A 23,777-nucleotide genomic window follows, 5' to 3' on the forward strand; every position below is an offset into this window, starting at 1 on the left:
GGCACAGTGGATAGGCCTTGAAAAACTGAACACAAATCAATCGAGAAAGCAGGAAGAAGTTGTGTGGAACTATGAAAAAAAAGTAGCAAAATATACAAACTGAGTAGTCCATGCGCAACATAAGCAACATCAAGGATAGACTAAGCTCAGGAGGGGCGTCGTCCCGTGAGCAGCTGCTGAACGAGACGTCCTTGGTTCAAGTCTTCCCTCGAGTGAAAAGTTTACTATCTTTATTTTCGCAAAGTTATGATCTCTCCGTTCGTTCATTGACGTCTCTGTCCACTGTAATAAGTTTAGTGTCTCTGTTTTGCGACCGCACCGCACGTATTTAATGCACTCTGGTCCAAAGTAGCGAACAGTCAACTGCCAGCCAGGGAGCCACATTAGCAGGAATACTCTCTCTTCCGTGCGCTGTAGTCGACTGATGTCGTGTGTTTCGATGTTTGTTTGGTGTAGCGTCCCCATACTACGGCGCAGTTACCTCGCATCGGACGGACGGACGGACAGATAATAATTGTCTGAAAATAAAAAATTAAACTTTTCACTTGAAGGTAGACTTGAACCAAGGACCTCTCGTTCCGCAGCTGCTCACGCTAACCACGGGACCACTGCGCACTTGAGCCGACATTGTTCTTGATGTTGGCTGTCTTGCACATAGACTACTCAGTTTGTAATTTTGATTATTTTTTTCATAGTTCCACACAACTTCTCCCTGTTATCTCGATTGATCTGTGTTCAGTTTTTCAAGGGCTTTCCACTGCGCCAACTTATAACCAAATCTGAGGGGGGGGGGGGGGGTGCGATGGGGAGGTTCCCTTGTCAGAGGGAATTGGGTTCGGTCGCGTCGGCGGCCGATTTAAATACCCTCCGTCCGCGGCGACTATGGAGACTGAAACGGAGGGTAAATTACCTTTCTTTGACGTCTTGGTCAAGAGGAGGGCTGACTGCACCCTAGGTCATGGGGTGTATCGGAAGACAACGCATACTGATCTGTATCTGCACGCAGACAGCTGCCGCCACCCTTCACAGAGGAATGGGGTACTTAAAACTCTAGTATATAGGACGTGCACTATCTCTGACGCAGAGATTCTACCCCAGGAATTGGCACATTTGAGAACTGTATTCCGAAAAAATGGCTACTCAGAGTGGCAGATTCAACGTGCTCTCTGCCCAACCACTGCAGCACAACCTGTGGAGATGGATGAAATCGCGAGGGAGGAGGTAGGCACTGCGTTTATTCCACATACAGGCGCACTCTCGGGGAAAATCGCCCGCATTTTGAAGAAACACCGGGTCGGAACTGTGTTTTGTCCTCCGAATAAAAATCGTGCACTGGCGAGGAGCGCCAAGGATGACCTCGGTTCGAGGAACGCCGGCGTGTACCAGATTCCGTGTCAATGTGGCAAGTCGTATATTAGTCAGACGATGCTTACCGTCGAGGATCGATGCCGTGAACACCAGAGGCACACTCGACTGATGTATCCGAGCAAGTCGGCGCTCGCTGAACATTGCTTGTCGGCAAAACACGCTATGGAGTATGAACGCTCAAGGGTTCTGGTACGGACGTCGAGATATTGGGACAGTGTTGTTAGAGAGGCCATCAAAATTCGCATCAATGACGACCTCATAAGCCGTGATTTTGGCTATAATCTTAGCAAATCTTGGGAACCAGCGATTGGGTTAATCAAGAGTAAATCGAGCAAACGTATAGTTATGACAACCACGGCAAACAGAGCCATCACTCCGACGTCATCTCAGCCGCCGTCGCAATCTGTTCCACCGCGCGACCGTGGCGCGGGGCGCGGACAGCAGAGGGAGCGCACCGCGGGCAGAGGGTATTTAAATCGGCCGCCGCCGCGAACGAACTCAGTTCCCTCTGAGCAGCCATAGCGTAGGGATCTCCGTGCGGGCACGTTCACAAGAGCTCAGTCCGTCAGTTCACCTGTTGATGGCGACATGTATGATTGCCGAAATATTGTGCACGTTGGACACTGTAGACCGGCAGTACACCCGTGGATATTTTCATTATCAAATACGCCGGGAGAAACTCAAGAATCACAATATTTTCATTGATCCACATAATTTCCATCGCTCTCAACTGCCTTACGCCGTCTTGGAACCAGCGCCTGTATACCCGCACGGTAAAATTCTGGACCCACCTGTTGGAACCACTGTTTGGCAGCGTGCACAAGACAATCATCATCTTGAAACCTTGTTCCACGAAGAGAGTCTTTCAGTTATCCAAAGAGATGATAGTGACATGGATCGAGTTCAGGACTGTAAGGCGGATGTTTCAGTGTTGTCTACATTTACATCCATACTCCGCAATCCACCTGACGGTGTGTGGCGAAGGGTACTTTGAGTACCTCTATCGGTTCTCCCTTCTATTCCAGTCCCGTAATCTTCGTGGAAAGGATTGTCGGTATGCCTCTGTGTGGGCTCCAATCTCTCTGATTTTATCCTCATGGTCTCTTCGCGAGATATACGTAGGAGGGAGCAAATACTGCTAGACTGCTCGGTGAAGGTATGTTCTCGAAACCGAGCTACGGAGCGTCTCTCCTGCAGAGTATTCCACTGGAGTTTATCTATCCTCTCCATAATGCTTTTGCGATTACTAAATGATCCTGTAACGAAGCGCGCTGCTCTCCGTTGGATCTTCTCTATCTCTTCTACCAACCCTATCTGGTATGGATCCCACTCTGGTGAGCAATATTCAAGCAGTGAGCGAACAAGTGTACGCTAACCTACTTCCTTTGTTTGCGGATTGTATTTCCTTAGGATTCTTCCAATGAATCTCAGTCTGTCATCTGCTTTACCGACGAACAACTTTATATGATCATTCGATTTTAAATCACTCCTAATGCCTACTACCAGATAATTTATGGAATTAACTGCTTCCAGTTGCTGACCTGCTATATTGTAACTTAATGATAAAGGATCTTTCTTTCTGTGTATTCATACCACATTACACTTGTCTACAATGACATTAAATTGCCATTCCCTGCACCTTGCGTCGATTCGTTGCAGATCCTCCTGCATTTCAGTACAATTTTCCATTGTTACAACTTCTCGATATACCACAGCATCATCCGTCAAAAGCTTCAGTGAACTTCCGATGTTAGCCATAAGGAGATTTATGTATGTTGTGAATGACTACGACACTCCCCTGCGGCACACCTGAAGTCGCTCTTACTTCGGAAGACTTATCTCCATTGAGAATGACATGCTGCGTTCTGTTATCTAGGAATTCTTCAATCCAATCACACAATTGGTCTGATAGTCCATATGCTCTTACTTCGTTCACTAAACGACTGTGAGGAAATGTATCGAACGCCTTGCGGAAGTCAAGAAACACGGCATCTACCTGTGAACCCGTGTCTAAGGCCCTCTGAGTCTCGTGGACGAATAGCGCGAGCTGGGTTTCACACGATCGTCTTTTTCGAAACCCATGTTGATTCTTACAGTTGCAGAAAAGTCATTATACTCGAAGATAATTCGTGTTCCAAAATTCTACAACTGATCGACATTAGGGATATAGGTCTACAGTTCTGCACATCTGTTCGACGTCCCTTCTTGAAAACTGGGATGACCTGTGCCCTTTTCCAATCCTTTGGAACACTACGCTCTTCTAGTGACCTACGGTACACCGCTGCAAGAAGGGGGCCAAGTTCCTTCGCATACTCTGTGTAAAATCGAACTGGTATCCCATCAGGTCCAGCGGCCTTTCCTCTTTTGAGCGATTTTAATTGTTTCTCTATCCCTCTGTCGTCTATTTCCATATCTACCATTTTGTTATCTGTGCGACAATCTAGAGAAGGAACTACAGAACACTCTTCCTCTGTGAAACTTCTTTGGAAAAACACCTCACTTGTGATCGCTTCCATGGTTTTTTACTGACATGTGGCCGTGCATTGTCGTGCAACAGCGAAACATCCTGCTTTTTCCGATGTAGTCGAACACATCTCAGTCGATCTTCAGTGTCGTCACATACGCATCAGAATTTATGGTGGTTCCACTTAGCATGATGTCCACAAAGAAGAGTCCTTCGGAACCGAGAAACACCGTAGCCATAACTTTTCCAGCAGAAGGTGTGGTTTTGAATTTTTTTCCTTGGGTGAATTTGCATAATGCCACTCCATTGGTTGCCTCTTCGTCTCTGGTGAAAAATGATGGAGCCATGTTTCATCACCAGTCACAATTCTTCCAAGGAATTCATCCCCACCATTCTCGTATTGGTCCAAAATTTCGCTGCATACACTTTTTCTTTTTTCGTTGTGAGCCACTGGGATCCCACCTGGCACAAAACTTTTTTTAACGCCAATACTTTCAGTATTCTGCAGACGCTATCCCAAGGTAGTGTGACAATTCGCTCACTGTGATGGGTCTGTCAGCAGTCACCAATTCGTTAAGTCTCTGCACATTGTTTGGAGTGTGTGCAGTACGAGGCCTGCCGCTGCGAGGACAATCCTCAATATTGCCGTACCAGCCTTCCCTTCATCACGTAACGTGCTTGCCCATCGACTAACTGTACGGCGATCTACAGCAGCATCTCCATACGCCTTTTTCAACCTCTTGTGGATGTTTCCCACTGTCTCGTTTTCACAGAACAGGAATTCTATGATAGCACGTTGCTTCTGACGAACGTCAAGTGTAGCAGCCATCTTGAAGACATGCTGTGACGGCGCCACTCACGGGAACAGGTTGAACTAAGTTTGAAAACAAGCGGGAAGGATGTGTCTACACACCGTAAAACTTTCGCACATGCACAATGGAAACTGTATTTTTATAAAAATAGTGTGCATTTCTTTTGGAGTGACCCTCGTAATAACAATAGTTGTTGCTTGTGGCAAGGTCCTACTGCAGACGGTTTCCCACAGACATCCTTGATCCATTAGGTCACACAGCTACTGTGTGATTGTACCATGCGAGAAAGTGTTATGATGGTTATTGAAACGGTAGGCATCTTGGATTTGGAGTGATAAGGTGCGGGCTATACAAGACTCAAATATTTAGACTTTTCATTTTATTTTTTTAATTTCCAGTTTTTTAAAAACAGGATTGCTGAAATCTAGCAAACATATAAGAACAAGCCCCAGATACACTCATGACTATTAACAATGATTTAGAACAAAAATTTTTGAATGGCAAATACGTTTAAGATAATATATCTTTAATCCTTACGCAGCTATGGACGTGTATACCAGTTCTATTGCGCTATTCTCCAGGCATTGTTGACGTGTATATGCATGTAACTTCGCTTTTTCTACAGTGCTATGGACGTTTGTATGCATTCTGAGCTACCGACCACTCACCGCTGCGGACGAATTACTTCCATGTCGCAGTTATTAAAAGTTGGGTGCTATCATTTGCAAAATACCTCTTTTCGATGTCTTGAATCGTTTATGAGATACGACGATTGTTATGACCACATGATTCTCGATGCACAACCATGTGAACGGGCACGTCGCACGCGACCGTTCGTCGGATATAAAACCCGATTGGTAGTAGGAGTAATCCACTAAATTACTGGCCAATATCATTAACGTCCATATGCAGCAGGATTTTGGAACATACGTGGGAGAACATTATGAATTACATCGAAGAAAACGGACTACTGACACACAGTAAACACGGATTTAGCAAACATCGTTCTTGTGAAACGTAACTGTCTTCTTACTAGTACAAAGTGTTGAGTGCTATTGACAAGGGATATCAAATTGATTCCGTATTTCTGGATTTCCGGAAGGCTTTTGACACTGTGCCATACAAGCGGCTTTCAGGAAATTGCGTGCTTCTGGAACATCGTCCATATATGTGACTGGATTTGTGATTTCCTGTCAGAGAGGTCACAGTTAGCAGAAATTAACAGAAAGTCAACGAATAAAACAGAAGTTATTTCTGGCGATCAGCAAGGCAGTGTTATAGGCCCTTTGCCGTTTCTTATCTATACAACCGATTTGGGAGACAATCTGAGCGGCCGTTCTAGGCTGCCTGCAAATTGGAAAATTGGAAATTTGTGGTATGGTGTTATGGGACCAAACTGCTGAGATCATCGGATCCTAAGCGTATGCACTACTTAATATAACTTAAACTAACTTACTCTAAGGATAACACACACACCCATGCTCGAGGGAGAACTCGAACCTCCGACAAGGCGCCTGAAATCGCGCGGTTACCCCGCGCGGCGTTTGCGCATGGTTCAAATGGCTCTGAGCACTATGGGACTTAACATCTGTGGTCATCAGTCCCCTAGAACTTAGACCTACTTAAACCTAACCAACCCAAGGACATCACACACATCCATGCCCGAGGCAGGATTCAAACCTGCGACCGTAGCAGTCGCGCGGTTCCGGACTGAGCGCCTAGAACTGCAAGACCACCGCGGCCGGCCTGTTTGCACATGACTCTGTCGCTTATCGACTAGTAAAGTCATCAGAAGAGCAAAAAAAATTGCAAAACGATTTAGAAAAGATATGTGTGGTGCGAAAATTGGCTACTGACCCTAAATAACGAAAAGTGTGAGATCATCCACATGAGCGTAAAAAGGAATCCGTTAAACTACGGTCACACGATAAATCAGTCAAACCTAAAGGACGTAAATTCAACTAAAATCCTAGAAATTAAGATTAAGAACAATTTCAATTGGAAGAACACACAGAAAATGTTGTTGGGAAAGCTAACCAAACAATGCGTTTTATTGGTAGGACAGTAATGTAACAGTTCTAGTAAAGAGACTGCCTAAACTACGCTTGTCCGTGCTCTTTTAGAATACTGCTAAGGCGGTGTGGGATCTTTACTAGATATGATTGACGGAGTAAATAGAAAAAGAGCAAAGAGGGGCAGCACGTTTCGTATTATTGCGAAATAGGGGAGAGAGTGTCACCGAAATGACAGAGGATTTGGGGTGATCATCATTTTTGAAAAAAAAGGCGTTTTTCGCTGGGGCGGAATCTTCTCACTAAATTTCAGTAACCAACTTTCTTCTCCGAATGTGAAAATATATTCTTGATGCCGACCTACATAGGGAGAAACTATCTCTGTAATAAAATAAGGGAAATCAGAGCTCGCGCGGAAAGACGTCAGTCCCATAGAACTTAGAACTACTTAAACCTAACTAACCTAAGGACATCACACACATCCATGCCCGAGGCAGGATTAGAATCTGCCACCGTAGTGGTCGCGCGGTTCCAGACTGTAGCGCCTAGAATCGCTCGGCCACTCCGGCAGGCGAAGGTGATTCGATGAACCCTCTGCCACGCACTTCAGTGTGATTCGCACGGTATCCATGTAGATGTAGATGTGGATGTAGAACTTGACAACAGAATGAGAAACCGTTCTGCTCTCAGTTTGAAATAATTCATTTTCATTCACTGCAACATACGAGCTGAAATCTACCATACTCAGAGTTTACGCACTGCGTTTTTACCTTTGTAAACTCTATAAAATTCCGTTCATTACTTTACGTAAGTCGGTGTAGCGCTGCAAATATGACATATAACGAAGGGAAACTCAGTTCCCTGTCGAGTGAAGAGGTAAGACAATAATATGTGCACAAATAAAAATTTTTGCACCTAATAATTTTCGAAAATTCGGGTGATAAGTATTTCACAACGTCCGGAACGCCGTCTCTCAGCATGGGTGCCAGCATTCTGAGAGCAGTACGGCCGTAAGATAAACATGGAATCCAGAGAGCACGTGTGTAGTAGCGAAAGGGTTCATTTAAACAAAATCAGAGGCATTTGGTTACAGTTTCGAAACACAATTACAAGGAGCTTTCAATACAAGCGTTACAATGAGGAATGAAATTTAAAACTCACTGACTTCCCCCTCAGCTGCGTGGTCAGCTTAGGACGCGGGTTCGACTCCCGGAACTGCCAAGGATTTGTCCTTGGTGGGACGACTATTACGGAGTGCACTCACCTTCGTAAGGCCAATTGGTGAGCTACCTGAGTTTTGGGAGCTACCTGAGTGAGTAGTAGCAGCTCCACGAGAGCAGTGTGCTGGGCACATGCCCCTCCGTGCTGCATCCACGTGACACGGCAATGACATGGCGCCCAGTATATATCCCTTGGACCTCCACGACTCGGACAAGGAGCTCGTATATATATATATATATATATATATATATATATATATATATATATATATATATATATATATATATATAACTGCGGCAATCTTTTAAATTCAGTATCGGTCACACAAATTTTAAAATGTTTAAATCACCCCAAAGCAGAAACAAATGCTTTGGTTAACAGATTCACAGAATGGTTAGAATAGGGCTTCAACTTATTGCATTATCCAAGGAGAGATTGCGAAATTGAGCCCAGGCCACGTATGAAACAGATAAGGGGTTCAGCGCACCCTTTGAGACATACAGGGGTTAAAAATTAAAATTCTATAACATACACAAATTACAGATTTCATGTGGGTGTATGCCCTTGGAACTGGAGAACATGTGCCTGTATAATCTACGAAACAAGCAGACAACTGAATATACAAATATTTTAAAATAATTTGAACACCTGGTCAAATGGTTCAAATGGCTCTGAGCACTATGGGACTAAACTTCCTAGGTCATCAGTCCCCTAGAACTTAGAACTACTTAAACCTAACGAATCTAAGGACATCACACACATCCATGCCCGAAGCAGGATTCGAACCTGCGATCGTAGCGGTCTAGCGATTCCAGACTGTAGCGCCTAGAACCGTCGGGCACTCCGGCCGGCCGAACACCTGATCGTTCAGATTAAAATGCAGGTATAATTCTTAAGAATGAATACATGAGTGCTTTAAATACAAGAGATTATATGAGGTTTGAACCCCTGAGTATAAAAAGTAAGGCATAAGCACAGAATTTAAAGAGTCCCTATATTAAGTTGGGTAATAACGGAAGTACAGGCGGCCGTAGTGTGACCCTCCTCTCCCCTTACAAATATTTTAAAAACAACTCGGGAATGATCTGATTGCCAAGGATGCTGATCCACTTCTAAAACCAAGCCCAATAACGGCCGCTATAGAGAGCTACAGTCACAATCGGCGTGAACCCAAGTCTCAGCAAAGAACCGGGGCTTTCACAAATCTCATCTAACACTTAATCACACGCAAAAGAAATACTCACCACTTATTTCTACGCCGGAACCCGGAGGAGCAAAAATGTTGGCAGCGTTCCATCCATGAACCAGCGGACCAGAAACGGGTACTGGCCGACTCAGAAGACGCAACCAGCTTTTTTCGAAGGCAGAGGGAAGTAATGATTCTTCAAATGGCGTCGTTACCGTCCGCTAAAAACTTGAACACGCGACCATCCTCAGTGAGCGGAACGGCCAGCCAGACAAAACATTAGCAGAAAGCAGCGCCTATCATTAAAATTCCTGTAAGCTGCAAGGTTGTCTCTAGCGAGACGACAGGAAGGCCGCCGCCAGGGAACAAAACCAGAGAAGTGCAACCAGTGGCTGGAATCGAAAATAGCGCACGCACTGTAATAACTGCGTAATTAGTGAAACATTACGACGAGAGGGGGTGAAAATTAATGCCCGTAGTGAGAATCAGTGCCAGTGCAGCCGCAGGCCATACGACGTGTTATCCAATGGCTGGATCATCACTAACAAGTGTAGTAAATTGAAAAATGACATCTATATGACAAATGAGATCGTACCATGTTAGGCTCCAAAACTGCAGGGAATCGAGAGTTCTTTGATTTCTTGCATGAAATTACTATTTATATTTTCTCACGTTGGTCGTCAAAATGTAGCGAATCCTTCAAAATTATCTGTGATACCGCAAACATAGGATGAAAATGAACAAATGATTCAAATGGCTCTTAGCACTATGGTTGGGTTCGATTGTTTTGGGGAAGTGACCAAACAGCAAGGTCATCGGTCTCATCGGATTAGGAAAGGACGGGGAAGGAAGTCGGCCGTACCCTTTCAAAGCGACCATTCCGGCATTCGCCTGGACCGATTTAGGGAAATCACGGAAAACCTAAATCAGGATGGCCGGACGCGCGATTGAACTGTCGTCCTCCCGAATGCGAGTCCAGTGTGCTAACCACTGCGCCACCCCGCTCGGTTAAGCACTATGGGACTTAACATCGGAGATCATCAGTCCCCTAGACGTAGAACTACTTAAACCTAACTAACCTAAGGACATCACACACATTCATGTCCGAGGCAAGATTCGAACCTGCGACCGTAGAGCAGCGCGGTTCCGCACTGAAGCGCCTAGAACCGCTCAGCCACAACGGCCGGCTGAAAATTAATAGTGAGATAGCCCCATACTGGAGATTGATAATTAACTGACATCAGTTATTAAGTGAAATCAAAAAGCAACATGGTGTAGCACAGATCTGAAAATGGTCATTACTGACTGTAACTGGTCATCGTCGAAGGACTTTATATTGTGATCAGAGACTGGAATAAATAAAAAAAAAGCAAAATATTATGAGATTAATGGAGTGATAAGTGAATAAAAAAGATTATTAAGGTGAATAAAATATAAAATGACTGCGTTTGTTTTAGCACCATTTACACAAAAGAAAAAATACAAATCTCAGGGCCCCTTTGACTGTGCATGGACACAACTTCGTTTACACGCCCTGATCTCCACCTACGGTGCTGTTGAATCCTGCGGCTCCTGTTGCATCACCGTTGCGTCTGTGGCCGTCTCCACTCCGGTTTCCATGCCTTTCGTTGTGTGGTCGTCCTCGTGATCTATCTATCACGTGCAACGTCTGTGACTGGAGTGGTGTGAGAGCCATCTCAGCATCACGGTGGCCTGATGGCCCCTCCGTCATCTGCGGTGTCCTTTCGAATATACGCTCAGACCTCCGCGTCGCCTCCTCGCGAAGCACCGACGCGTATGCCAGTGTAGTGACGTGGGCCTGGCCTGCATTGGTAGGTCTACATCTACATCTACATTTATACTCCGCAAGCCACCCAACGGTGTGTGGCGGAGGGCACTTTACGTGCCACTCTCATTACTTCTCTTTTCTGTTCCAGTCGCGTATGGTTCGCGGGAAGAACAACTATCTGAAAGCCTCCGTGCACGATTGAATCTCCCTAATTTTACATTCGTGATCTCCTCGGGAGGTATAAGTAGGGGGAAGCAGAAACGCACTCTCTCGAAACCTGGACAGCGAGCTACACCACGATGCAGAGCGCCTCTCTTGCAGAGCCTGCCACTTGAGTTTGCTAAACATCTCCGTAACGCTATGACGGTTACCAAATAACCCTGTGACGAAACGCGCCGCCCTTCTTTGGATCTTCTCTATCTCATCCGTCAACCCGATCTGGTACGGATCCCACACTGATGAGCAATACTCAAGTATAGGTCGTACGAGTGTTTTGTAAGCCACCTCCTTTGTTGATGGACTACATTTTCTAAGGACTCTCCCAATGAATCTCAACCTGATACCCGCCTTACCAACAATTAATTTTATATGATCATGCCATTTCAAATCGTTCCGCACGCATACTTCCAGATATTTTACAGAAGTAACTGCTACCAGCGTTTGTTCCGCTATCGTATAATCATACAATAAAGGATCCTTCTTTCTATCTACCACCGGGTAGTTGCTTTAGTCTCCTCTTCATGCACTTGGATCGAAGATGTCGTTCACTACCACATCCAGAACACATCCAGGGTTGGCCATCATAGATAACAATAGTTCTTTACCCGCCTATATTTAGATATGCCTATATTTAGATATGACAACACATGTATTATAAGGGTGATTCGCACCTGATGAACACCATTGAGCAGTGGATATGTGTTAAAACTTGCCCGACGTTCAGCTGTATGACTAATTACTCAGCCGTATGGTTGGAGTGATTCATGGGTCAATGATTCAGCTACTTCGAAGGGTAGCTCGAGCATGCGAATCATGCTTACGCCGAGGCCCGCATGGGCCACTAACACGTCGTTAAAACGTTGAAACATGAAACATTTGACAGTTTCTATAATCGTTTCACATGCAGCGTCGTCAACCATCTTGACATAAATAGTGCTGCTCCGTGTAAATAATATGCACCTCATCTCTCAAGAAACGTTTATTTCGAATGACTTCCGTCTTACATATTTAGTAGAGGACATAAACTGTACCGTAGTTTTTCCAAACGTGCTCTACTGGCCATTAAAATTGCTACACCACGAAGATGACGTGCTACAGATGAGAAATTTAACCGACAGGAAGAACATGCTGTGATACACAAATGAATTAGCTTGTCAGAGCATTCACACAAGGTTGGCGCCGGTGGCGATACCTACAACGTGCTGACATGAGCAAAAGTTTCCAACAGATTTCTCATACACATATAGCAGTTGACCGGCGTTGCCTGGTGAAACGTTGTTGTGATGGGACGTGTAAGGAGGAGAAATGAGTACCATCACGTTTCCGACTTTGATAAAGGTCGGGTTGTAGGCTATCCGGATTGCGGTTTATCGTATCGCGACATCGCTGCTGGCGTTGGTCGAGATCCAGTGACTGTTAGCAGAATATGGAATCGGTGGGTTCAGGAGGGTAATACGGAACGCGGTGCTGGATCCCAACGGCCTCGTATCACTAGCAGTGAAGATGACAGGCGTCTTATCCACATGGCTGTAACGGATCGTGCAGCCATGTCTCGATCCCTGAGTCAACAGATGGGGACGTTTCTAAGACAACACTGCACGAACAGTTCGACGACGTTTGCAGCATCATGGACTATCAGCTCGGAGACCATGGCTGCGGTTACCTTTGACGCTGCATCACAAGCAGGAGCGCCTGTGATTGTGTACTTAACGACGAACCTGGGTGCACGAATGGCAAAACGTCATTTTTTTCGGATGAATCTATGTTGTTTTTACAGCATCATGATCGTCGCATCCGTGTTTGGCGACATCGCAGTGAACGCACATTGGAAGCGTGTATTCGTCATCACCATACTGGCGTATCACCCGGCGTGATTGTATGGGGTGCCATTGGTTACACGTCTCGGTCACCTCTTGTTCGCATGGACGACACTTTTGAACAGTGGATGTTACATTTCAGATGTGTTAGACCCGTGGCACTACCCTTCATTCTATCCCAGCGAAACCCTACATTTCAGCAGGATAATGCACGACCGCATGTTGCAGGTCCTGTACTGGCCATTCTGGATACAGAAAATGTTCGACTTCTGCCGTGGCCAGCACATTCTCCAGATCTCTCACCAGTTGAAAACGTCTGGTCAATGGTGGCCGAGCAACTGGCTCGTCACAATACGCCAGTCACTATTCTTGATGAACTGTGGAATCGTGTTGAAGCTGCGTGGGCAACTGTACCTGTACATGTCATCCGAACTCTGTTTGACTCAATGCCCAGGCTTATCAAGGCCGTTATTACGGCCAGAGATGGTTGTTCTTGGTACTTATTTCTCAGAATTTATGGACCCAATTTTCGTGGAAATATATTCCCATGTCAGTCCTAGTATAATATGTTTGTCCAATGAATACCCGTTTATCATCTGCATTTCTTCTTGGTGTAGCAATTTTAATGGCCAGTAGTGTATGTACCATAGCTATCGCTTTAACGAGCAACACACGCGAGTACCGCCGGTGTAAATACTGCCTCTTCCTTGAGCAGTTCGCAGCCGAGACGTAATCAGGTCCGAGCTCCTCCGCTGGTAAACTCTGACTTGATCGCGCAGCTGAAGGGCCGAAATTTGGAATGAGAATGTCAATAAACCACCTTTACTACACCTACATTTACATCATACTCCACAAACCACGTAATGGTGCGTGGCGGAGGGAACTGTCTGATCCCGCCAACGCTATTCCACTCGCGAGTAGTGCTTGGAAAGAATGAATGTCGGTAAGCCTCTGTATTGGCTCTAATTTCTCAATACGCGAGATGTATGTGGGTGGGTGAGGAGGGGGGGGGGGGGGGGGAGAGGAGGGGAGCAAATCTCTCCGTGATGCACAACGCCTCTCTTGTAACGTCTGCCAGTGGAGTTTGTTTAGCATCTCCGTAAGGCTCTCTCGCCAGCTAAACGGTCCCGTGACGAAACGCGCGGCTCTTGGTTGGATCTGCTCTGTTCATCTTAACTGATAGACGAACAATACTCGTGAATTTGGCGAACAAGCGCCTTATAAGCCACTTATTTCGTGTTACATTTCCTTAAGATTCTTCCGATTAATCGTAGTCTGGTGTCTGCTTTTGCCACTATCTGTTTTATATGGTCATTCCACTTAATATCGCTCTGGACAGTTACGCCTGGATATTTTACAGCAGATGCTGTCTCCAGATGTCAGTCATCAATAGTGCAGCTGTATAGCAGTTCATTTCTTTTCCTCTGCAGGCGTAATATTTTACATTTATTTACGTTCAGAGTCAACTGCCAGAGTCTGCAGCATTCATCAATTCTCTACAGGTTGTTCTGGAAATTCTTACCACCTTCTGGCGTTGCTTCTTTGGTATAGACAATTATATCATCTGCGAATAGCCTTAAGGAGCATCCGACGCTTTCTAATAGATCATTTATGTATATTGTAAACAACAACGATCCTATCACACTTCCCTCTGGTACTCCGGATATTAGGTTTATATCTGTCGATATAGTTCCGTTAAGAGCGACACGATAAGTTTTATCTGCAAGATAATAATCACTCCTATATTCCTATATTTCTGGAATATGATTTCGTCCTCATTATCCAAAATGATCTTGATTTTGACAAGATGTGGTTCATGCAAGACGGAGCTCGACTCCATTGAAGTAGGAGAGGCTTTGGGAACAGCATTCTGGCTCTGGGCTACCCAGAGGCAACTGACAAGGGCACCGATTGGCCTCCATAGTCTCCGGCTTTGAACACATGCGACTCCTTTCTGTGGGGCTATATTGAAGACAAGGTGTACATCAGTAACCCAAAAACTACTGCTTAGCTGAAAGCAGCCGTTCAGGAGGTAATCGACAGCATCGTTGTTCGGACACTTCAGCAGGTCATACAGAATTTCGCTATTGGTCTGCGCCATTTCATCACCAATGATGGTAGCCATATCGAACATGTCATAAACTAAATCCAAATGTCTGTAGCAAAGTTTACATGTTGAATGAAGTTTGTGCACGCCGTAGTTTGTAACTAATTTACGTTTGTCTTTTCATAATAATTGTCAGCCATTAGCTCGCTAGGGAATGCAGAAACAAGATCAGTATAATAAGGGCATGCGTACACACTGCGCCACACACACACACACACACAGGCCCTAGGGTGCAGCATTATGGCACGTGGCTTCCAAAGGCCCTGTGGCATGGATGCCAAACTGATGACAGCTGTGGGCTATGTGAAGATCAATGCAGAACACATCCATCCCTTCGTGCTTGATGTGTTCCGTGATGGCGAGGGCATTTTGCATCACGATAATTATACTTACCGCATGGCATACTCATCGCGCACCACTGGTTTGAGGAGTATGATAGTTTACTCATGGTGACGCTTGGCCACGAAATTCCCCTGATCTGGATCCGATGGAGTACTCTATGACGCTTTAGAGCGTCAGCTCAGTGTCCACAACCACTGCACTGTAAGTTACGTGACCTGAGTGATGTGTCCTAACAAATTAGAGGCACATATCTTGGGAACTTGCCAAGATCTTATTGAAACCATGGCACGTAGAATCAATGTAGTATCGCTTTCGAAAGATGGACCAACACGTTATTAACCAGTTTAGGCTCATCAGTGCATATACTTAAGCAATCAGAAGGCAAGTTACAATGAGACATATATTTTAACAAGAAGTGGTCATAAGGTCTTGGTTCTTCAGTGTATGCATGGCACGTAACTCGACTGGCGCGATAACAACTTAAATCGGAGTCTCATCAGAGGCAAATAACCCTCACGAAGCAACGGTAGTGAGATTTCTGCTAGAAGCCGCGGCGCCGCCGAACGCTATGAGCGGTGGATCACGGCGGGTTACCTAGTGCTAGGCAGACGGCTCCGTCTAGCTTTCTCCGGCTACACCGGTAGTCCACGCGCTCGCTGAGCCAGGCTTGGCTTCTAATCAGCGGGGAAGAAAGCAACGTACTGAAATTTCGTATCTGGCACAACAGTTACCTGGAAGAATGCTAGGCGTCGTTCTTCCTGGATTCAGCTTTCTCTCTCCACTGCACACCGCTGCACAATGTTCAAACAAAATTCAGTACCATATAGATCTGGCAAGGTCCACCACTGCCAGTGAAACGAATTCTGTTTGGCGATGTACAAAACTATCAATGAATATTATACAACTATAAAAAGATCCCGTGATCATAATTTCCCTAGTCTATGCCGTATAGCGTCTTGTTCACTTTTTTTTTAAAACAGAATATGTGACTTAACGGATTTTGATGTTAAGCCATCGTCAAAACCCACCAGATAAAAACACAAAAATGAAGAAGCACATTTTAGATACATGTGAGACGCCCTGCTTAACCCGCAGGACAGGACAGATAGAATAAATTGTGGAAAGGGGCCAAAATCTGGGGCTGTCAGTTACACTCGAACATAAAATTTTATTATTTAATCAAACATTACAAGAGCCCAAACTTTTTTTTGAAACATTATAATTTGGGACTTAATTACCGGCTGAAAGCCACTTTAGTTTAAAAACGGCTGAAGGCCAATAACATAAACACAAACATAGCCTAATTAAAAATTTAAAAGACGAGCCTTACCTTAAAACAGTTTTTTAGTTAGGCTGAAGTAAACAAGTTAAATTCAAATCGGCTGAAGGCAGCATACTTAAAAAATTCTAACATTTTTTTAAAATGCTAAAGGGCTTACGTGAAACAGTATTTTAAACTGCGCTGAAGGCCTTAAGAGTAAAACAACTCTAATTTAAAACACAAAACCGGCTAGATGCCAAACAAGTACCAATAACAAGAACAAATTAAAAAAAGGCAGTACACACAAACGAGGGTCGACCTGGAATTCAAACACTAACGCTCGCTTAGGTGAGACAGGCAGTCGGGCCAACCATTCACGATCCGACGACAACCCGACCGACAGTCAGCGGACCCAACGACAAGGTAACTTCCACTTCACCCGACCAGGACACAACAGGGAGTTCAACGGAACAACGCAGAAGATATTGGCGCCCACAACGAATCATACACGGAGCTGTCCCACTAAACACCGTGCAGGACAGCAACAACACGATGAGGAAACTACACTGCCTGCAATTTACGTCAACGCCCAGGGCAGATAACCGGAACGTTAACGGCCACAAGGCAGAAGATTCCGCTGGTGCACTTCAGCTCTAATAACCAAACACAGTGAAACTCTACCGGAGGGTGGCTAGAATTTTTCGACTTGAAAACCACGTTGTTGCTCGCGAGAATATCCCAACAGCCGACAATGAGCTCCAAACGACACTACACAATGTGAATAGTCTTGATTTCCTAGTAGTGAAACGTCCCCTTAGAAAAATTTATACAAGACTGTGCTTAAACTGACACACAATATTTTTAGCGCAACGGAATCTGACTTTCAAAAATCCCTACAAAATAATGGCCCTGATTAACAATAACCTATACGTTTCACAAATCACTTACCTCACAAAAATCTTCGTTACTCAAGCTACTGCAATACAGCGGGCGCCACTACTGCCAGCTAAATAAAAGATTCAAACAACTGAAGGCACTAACTACTGATAGGCATAGTTAGCAAATGAAAGATTTTAATACAGAACAAACAATGTATTTACCTTAATAGTCATAATATATATATATATATATATATATATATATATATATATATATATATATTATATATATATGAGTTCGTAACACCAATTCTTACAAATTTCAAAACTTCGCCATCTCTCTCCCCACGTCCACCACTGCTGGCGGCTCACCTCCAACTGCGCAACGCTACGCGCTGTTAACATCCAGCTGCCGCTGCCCACCACTACAATGGCAGACAACAATGCAAACCAGCCACAGACTGCACACAGCACAGCCAGTGATTTTCTTACAGAGCGCTACGTGGCGTTGGCGTTACCAATAAAAAAACCTAAACATCCTACTTACAGTAGGTTAAATCAAAACTCAACTTTGGTGTCCAGGGTCGTTGAACCACGTACCTCGTAGCAATGGGAATAGCGCCACACTTTCCGACACCGCGTAGAGACCGCCAGCGGGCCCCGGCCAAACAACGCCCCGCCGAAAATTCCTCACTGCTCCACGCCAACCGACCGGCTCCTCAGAACCAGTACGCTGACAACATTTAAAAGAACTTGTCAGGCAAAATCACACTAACTTCACACAGTTTCACGAACTCTTGCACGAAGAACTAGACAATGCTAACGGCAGTGACTGTACAATAACAAGGACGGATCACCAGTCGGCACACACAGCTAACCCATAAGCGATCACCAGCCAAATACACGTCGTCCGGCTAGAGAACCGACCGACGACCCTCCAAAGTCGTCCCCAATCCAATCATGCGCGTCGGCAACCGTCGGGCGAGGTGTGGCAGTCCGGACATCACTGCTGCCACGCCACGCCCCGACTCAACTCGCGCCGCGTACCAACTCAAACACTCCCAGGTCCGAACTCCCTGCTGGCACGTTCCAACTGACGGTTCAACACAGGACGACCGGGAGTAATAGCAGTCCAGCAATGATAATACAGCACGGCTTATGTCGATAAGCGCTGCTGCTGCCGCTCACGGGCGGGCAAAGCAGCAACTCAGTGACACCAGTAATTGAAACTAACATAACGAGGTGGCAGTACAGCAAAAACAGGATGTTAAGTAAGAGATGGCACGAACACGAGCACGCACGGCTCAACATGTATGTAATATCGAGTCAATTAAGATGACAATATGTTCCAGTCTATAAGAGAACCATGAGTGCTGTTGTTTGGTGACAGGTTGTGTTAAGTAAAACAAGCTGTGCCTTTGGTAGCGCTGAAGCCGACACGATTTCGAATTCACTATCTGAAAGTTTTAGTATTACGCACAGTCTTACTCTGTTCATAAACGTAATAAAATGTGCTAAGTACAGAGTTAAGAAAATGTTTAAGAAGCTAATGGAAACAAAATAAATACGGAAACATTTCACAATAAAGATGTTGCTCGTGATAAATCTCTGTCGGGATGACATACAGTGCTGATGTCTCAAACTGAATCGCTCATGGTCTTAAAAAAGCCAAACTGAATGCACGCTCATGTACTACAGGAACATTCGGAGCAAGACTACGTCATAAAATTGGCGTGAAACGTGACAAAATTTCGGGTTCGGGCGCTTATAAAAATAATTTTCAAGACTGTAATAAATTTTACGTTGACCAAGCAGGCAGATATGTCGACATTTATATTTAGGCAGTGGAGGTGGGAATAGAACAGAAGTGCTCTCGATAATATTCTGAACTATCATGAACATAAATTTGGTCACAGACATAACAATTTAGAAACAGTACAAAAAGTTCCATAAGGCTATACTTTTAATATTCCAGAAGAAATTTAACTCTTTTTCACGCTAACAAAAATGGCTCTGAGCACTATGAGACCTAACATCTGAGGTCATAAGTCCTCTAGACTAGAACTACTTAAACCTAACTAAGGACATCACACACATCCAAGCCCGATGCAGGATTCGAACATGCAATCGTAGCAGCAGCGCGGTTGCGGATTGAAGGGTCTAGAACCGCTCGGTCACATCGGCCGGCTTCACGCTAACACCCAAACGTCCAGATGTCAGGCACTCACGTTGGTACCAGTCGCTGTGTGTTGATAGAGTATCAACCAGAACACCGATATAGCACGTGCTATGTGCTGTCGTCTAGTAGAACATCCGTAAACGATAATTAAAGGTAAGGCCAGAATCACGGATACAGAAAAAAGTGTATCTGTGAGTGGCGTCTTGCAGATAACGCGTGACTGAGTTGATAGAGCATGAAGTCGTCGGACAAAAGGTCCTTAATCAAACCCCACAGATGACAAATATTTTCAACGCATGAAACTCTTGTAAGAGAGAACATTTTCGTGGCATGTAAAAGAATTGTTCGGAGTTCGAAGGAATGTTCTTTTGGCAGTCGCTTCAAGTAGCAAACCTAATGAGAACGTTTGTACAGAGGTGTGTGCTCTGTCGGACATGTGCGACAGAACAGACACAGTTCGTGATGAAAGAGCTTGTGCATTTGTAATTTCACAGAACAAACATAAAAAATCGGAATAGTAGAATAAAGAAACAACTGCATCACACGTGCGTAAATTTTAATAGACCGGTATAGAAAAACCTTGCTCTCCACGGAAGATACACGTATTCGTTATTCACAGTTGTGCTTTTCCTGTGCCCCGTAGGTCTGTTGTTACTCTTAATTAACGTTGATGCCCATTCTTCTGTGTGACAGCACATACACTACGTGATAAAAAGTATCCGGATACCCCAAAAACATGAGTTTTTCGTATTAAGTGCATAGTGCTCCCATCTACTGCCAGGTACTCCATATTAGCGACCTCAGTAGTTATTAGACATCAGGAGAAAGCACAACGGGGCGCTCCGTGGAACTCACGGATTTCGAAAGTGGTCATGTTATTGGGTGTCACTTGTGTCATACGTCTGTACGCGAGATTTCCACACTCCTAAACATCCCTAAGCCCACTGTTTCTGATGTGATAATGAATTAGAAACGTGAAGGGACACGTTCAGTACTAAAGCACACAGGCCAACCTCGTCTGTTGACTGACAGAGATTGCCGACGGTTGAAGAGGGTCGTAATGTGTAATAGGCAGACACCTATCCAGTCCATCACACAGGAATTCCAAATTGTATGAGGATCCACTGCACGTAATATGACAGTAGGCGGGAGGTGAAAAACTTGGATTTTATGGTCGAGCGGCTGTTCATAAGCCACACATCATGCCAGTAAATGCCAAACGACGCCTCGCTTGGTGTAAGGAAGGTAAACATTGGACGATTGAACAGTGGAAAAACATTGTGTGGAGTGACGAATGACGGTACACAATGTGGCGATCCGATGGCAGGGTGTGGGTTTGGGGAATCCCCAGTGAAGGTCATCTGCCACCATATGTGGTGCCAACAGCAAAATTCGAAAGCGCTGGTGTTAGTGTGGTCGTATTTTTCATGGAGGGTGCTTGCGCCCATTGTTGTTTAGCGTGGCACTATCACAGCACAGGCCTACATTGATGTTTTAAGCACCTTCTTGCTTGAAGAGCAATTCGGGAATTGCGATTGTATTTTTCAACACTGTGGATCATCTGTTCATAATGCACGGCCTGTGGTGGAGTGGGTACACGACAGTAACATCCCTGTAATGGACTGGCCAGCACAGAGTGCTGACCTGAATCCTACAGAACACCTCTTGGATGTTTTTAAAAGCCGTCTTTGTGCCAGGCCTCACCGACCGACATCAGTACCTCTCCTCACTGCAGTACTCCCTGAAAACGGGCTGCCATTCCCCAAGAAACCTTCCAGCACCTGTTTGAGCGTATGCCTGCGAGAGTGGAAGCGATCATCAAGGCTAAGTGTGGGCCAACACAATACTGAATTCTAGTATTACCTATGGAGGGCGCTGTGTCCGGATACTTTTGATCACGTAGTGTAGTACGAACTAAATCGGACTTTTGGTTGATACTCTATCGATATACAATGTTTGTTACCGACCTGAGTGTCTGACATCTGCAAGATATTCAGCGCTTGCTTAACGAATAAAGCGATCTGAGATTAAATTGGTATTTTGCCATCGTTCAAGAGCTGTTGGTGTAGCAATGCGTCGAGTACGGCGGATCACAGTGGAGTTCGGTTTACGTCAGCCCCGAGGCGTGAACCGTCCAGACACGACTTCATTGTCAACATCACATGGTGACACGACGGCCTCCAGATGGAGTCAATATCAGTGTGCAACATTCCATTTTACTATTTTAACGCCCTTGCTCTATACAGGACGTCCGAGAGGAAATGAGTTAATTTGAAATGTCTGAAATAAGACATGTATTCGCTGCATAAAGAAGATTCATGGAACAATGGACACAGAAAGTTCTGAAGTTTTGCATTTTCAATGTCTGTAATACAACATGCATGGATACATAAAGAAGATTCATACAATGTTGGATGCACAAAGTTTTGAAGTATGAGCCCAACGAGTGGCACCGAGGATATCTAATCGATACTCGATTTCTCTCCAGGGATTCTTTATCACCTGTCTCACTCATCTGTGGCGTTTCTGTCTCACTTGTAACTCTAATTCTCTCACAGAGCTATTCTAGAGTTGTCTCTTTGGAATTGTACACCTTGGCCTTAACTTATCCCCATAGGAATGAATTCAGTGTAGTAACGTCGAGTGAGTGGAGTGGCCATGGAAATAGACCACCTCTGCCAATCCAGCTTTGAGGGAATTCATCACTCAATGCTTTAAGAACTTCCGCATGACAATGTAGAGATGCTCCGTCCAGCTGGCAGGGAACACAACGTTAAGTTATGTATCAAGATACGAGTGAACAGTCATAAACGTCTCTGCAAAGAAAAGAGGTCTAATTACTTCATCCTCCATTGAACCACGCTTTTGGGCTCTCTCGTTCGTACTCCATGCCTCAGAAGAATATTCTAAAACGATAAAAAAAAACCTTAACTCCTCCCGACCGGGCCATGAAGGCCCAACGATACCGACCAGCCGCCGTGTCAGCCTCAGCCCACAGACATCACTAGAAGCGGATATGGAGGTGCATGTGGTCACCACATCGCTCTCCCGCCTGTATGTCAGTTTACGAGACCGGAGCCGCTGCTTCTCAACCAAGTAGCTCCTCACTTTGCCCCACAAGGGCTGAGTGCACCCCGCTGGCCAACAGCGCTCGGCAGGCCGTATAGTCACCCATCCAAGTGCTAGCCCAGCCCAACAGCGCTTAAATTCGGTAATCTGACGGGAAACGATGTTACCACTGTGGAAAGGCCGTCAGCCAGCTGCACGTTCACTACCCTCCAAATTCGCACATGGTGTCCGCCAAGCCTTACACTGAGCTGAAATGTTGCCTAATACGAAAACATAATGTTAGCCAAGAAGTTGTCTACGTCAGTGCTCTGAAGAATGACCACGGAAAACGTTGCTCGTTTGCGTTTACCGACGGGCTTCATCTTATGTGGCACATCGTCGATAGCTGACTTTGTGACATCAAACTCACGTGCTGCCATACGAACGGATCTTTTAGGACTTCTTTCGATACGTTTCTGAAATCTGGCTAACAGACTGCTCTAATGATTTTGATGTTCCACCACAGTGCATCTTACCAACAGATCCTGTCTCTAGGTGTCGAGAGGATTTCCATGTCACTTTCCGTGAAGACGTTATCGAAATCCAGCAATGAACCCTATTTTTAAATACTACCATACGCTTTGTACTTTTTCAGCATTAGTTGCTATTTTCAGTTAGTTGAAAATATTTCAGTTTTTCCGTTTTCAGCTCCTCAAACAAAAAATAAAGTTAAAATAAAAATAAAATTCCTAAAAAATCGTAAAAATAAAATTTACATCTAATGTACCACCAAACACCTAACGGAATCGGGTTGTTTACTATGTTCAGTACAAATGTTTCAAATTAGGGCGTTTCGTCTACAGAGCGCATGAGACCCAATGGCTAGTGTAACCCGAGAGTGAGATCGGGAGCTGCAACACTCGGAAGACAATAACTGTGGGAAGGAATGAAAATAATGAAGTCATCACTATGCAACATCTTCCCTATTTTCCGTAAATTTAGCTTTTACATATATTTGAAAACGACTTACGCTTGGTTCAAATGGTTCAAATGGCTCTGAGCACTATGGGACTC

General features: G+C 44.9%; 1 protein-coding gene across 2 annotated transcripts in view; it reads left to right on the top strand.

The window, feature by feature from the left end:
• Positions 1-23,777, top strand: part of LOC126312349 (phospholipase B1, membrane-associated-like) — a 226,390-nt gene that overhangs the window by 51,768 nt on the left and 150,845 nt on the right. The gene's annotated exons all lie outside the window — the stretch shown is intronic.

The sequence above is a fragment of the Schistocerca gregaria genome, chromosome 1, assembly GCF_023897955.1.
Source record: "Schistocerca gregaria isolate iqSchGreg1 chromosome 1, iqSchGreg1.2, whole genome shotgun sequence".
NCBI lineage: Eukaryota > Metazoa > Arthropoda > Insecta > Orthoptera > Acrididae > Schistocerca > Schistocerca gregaria.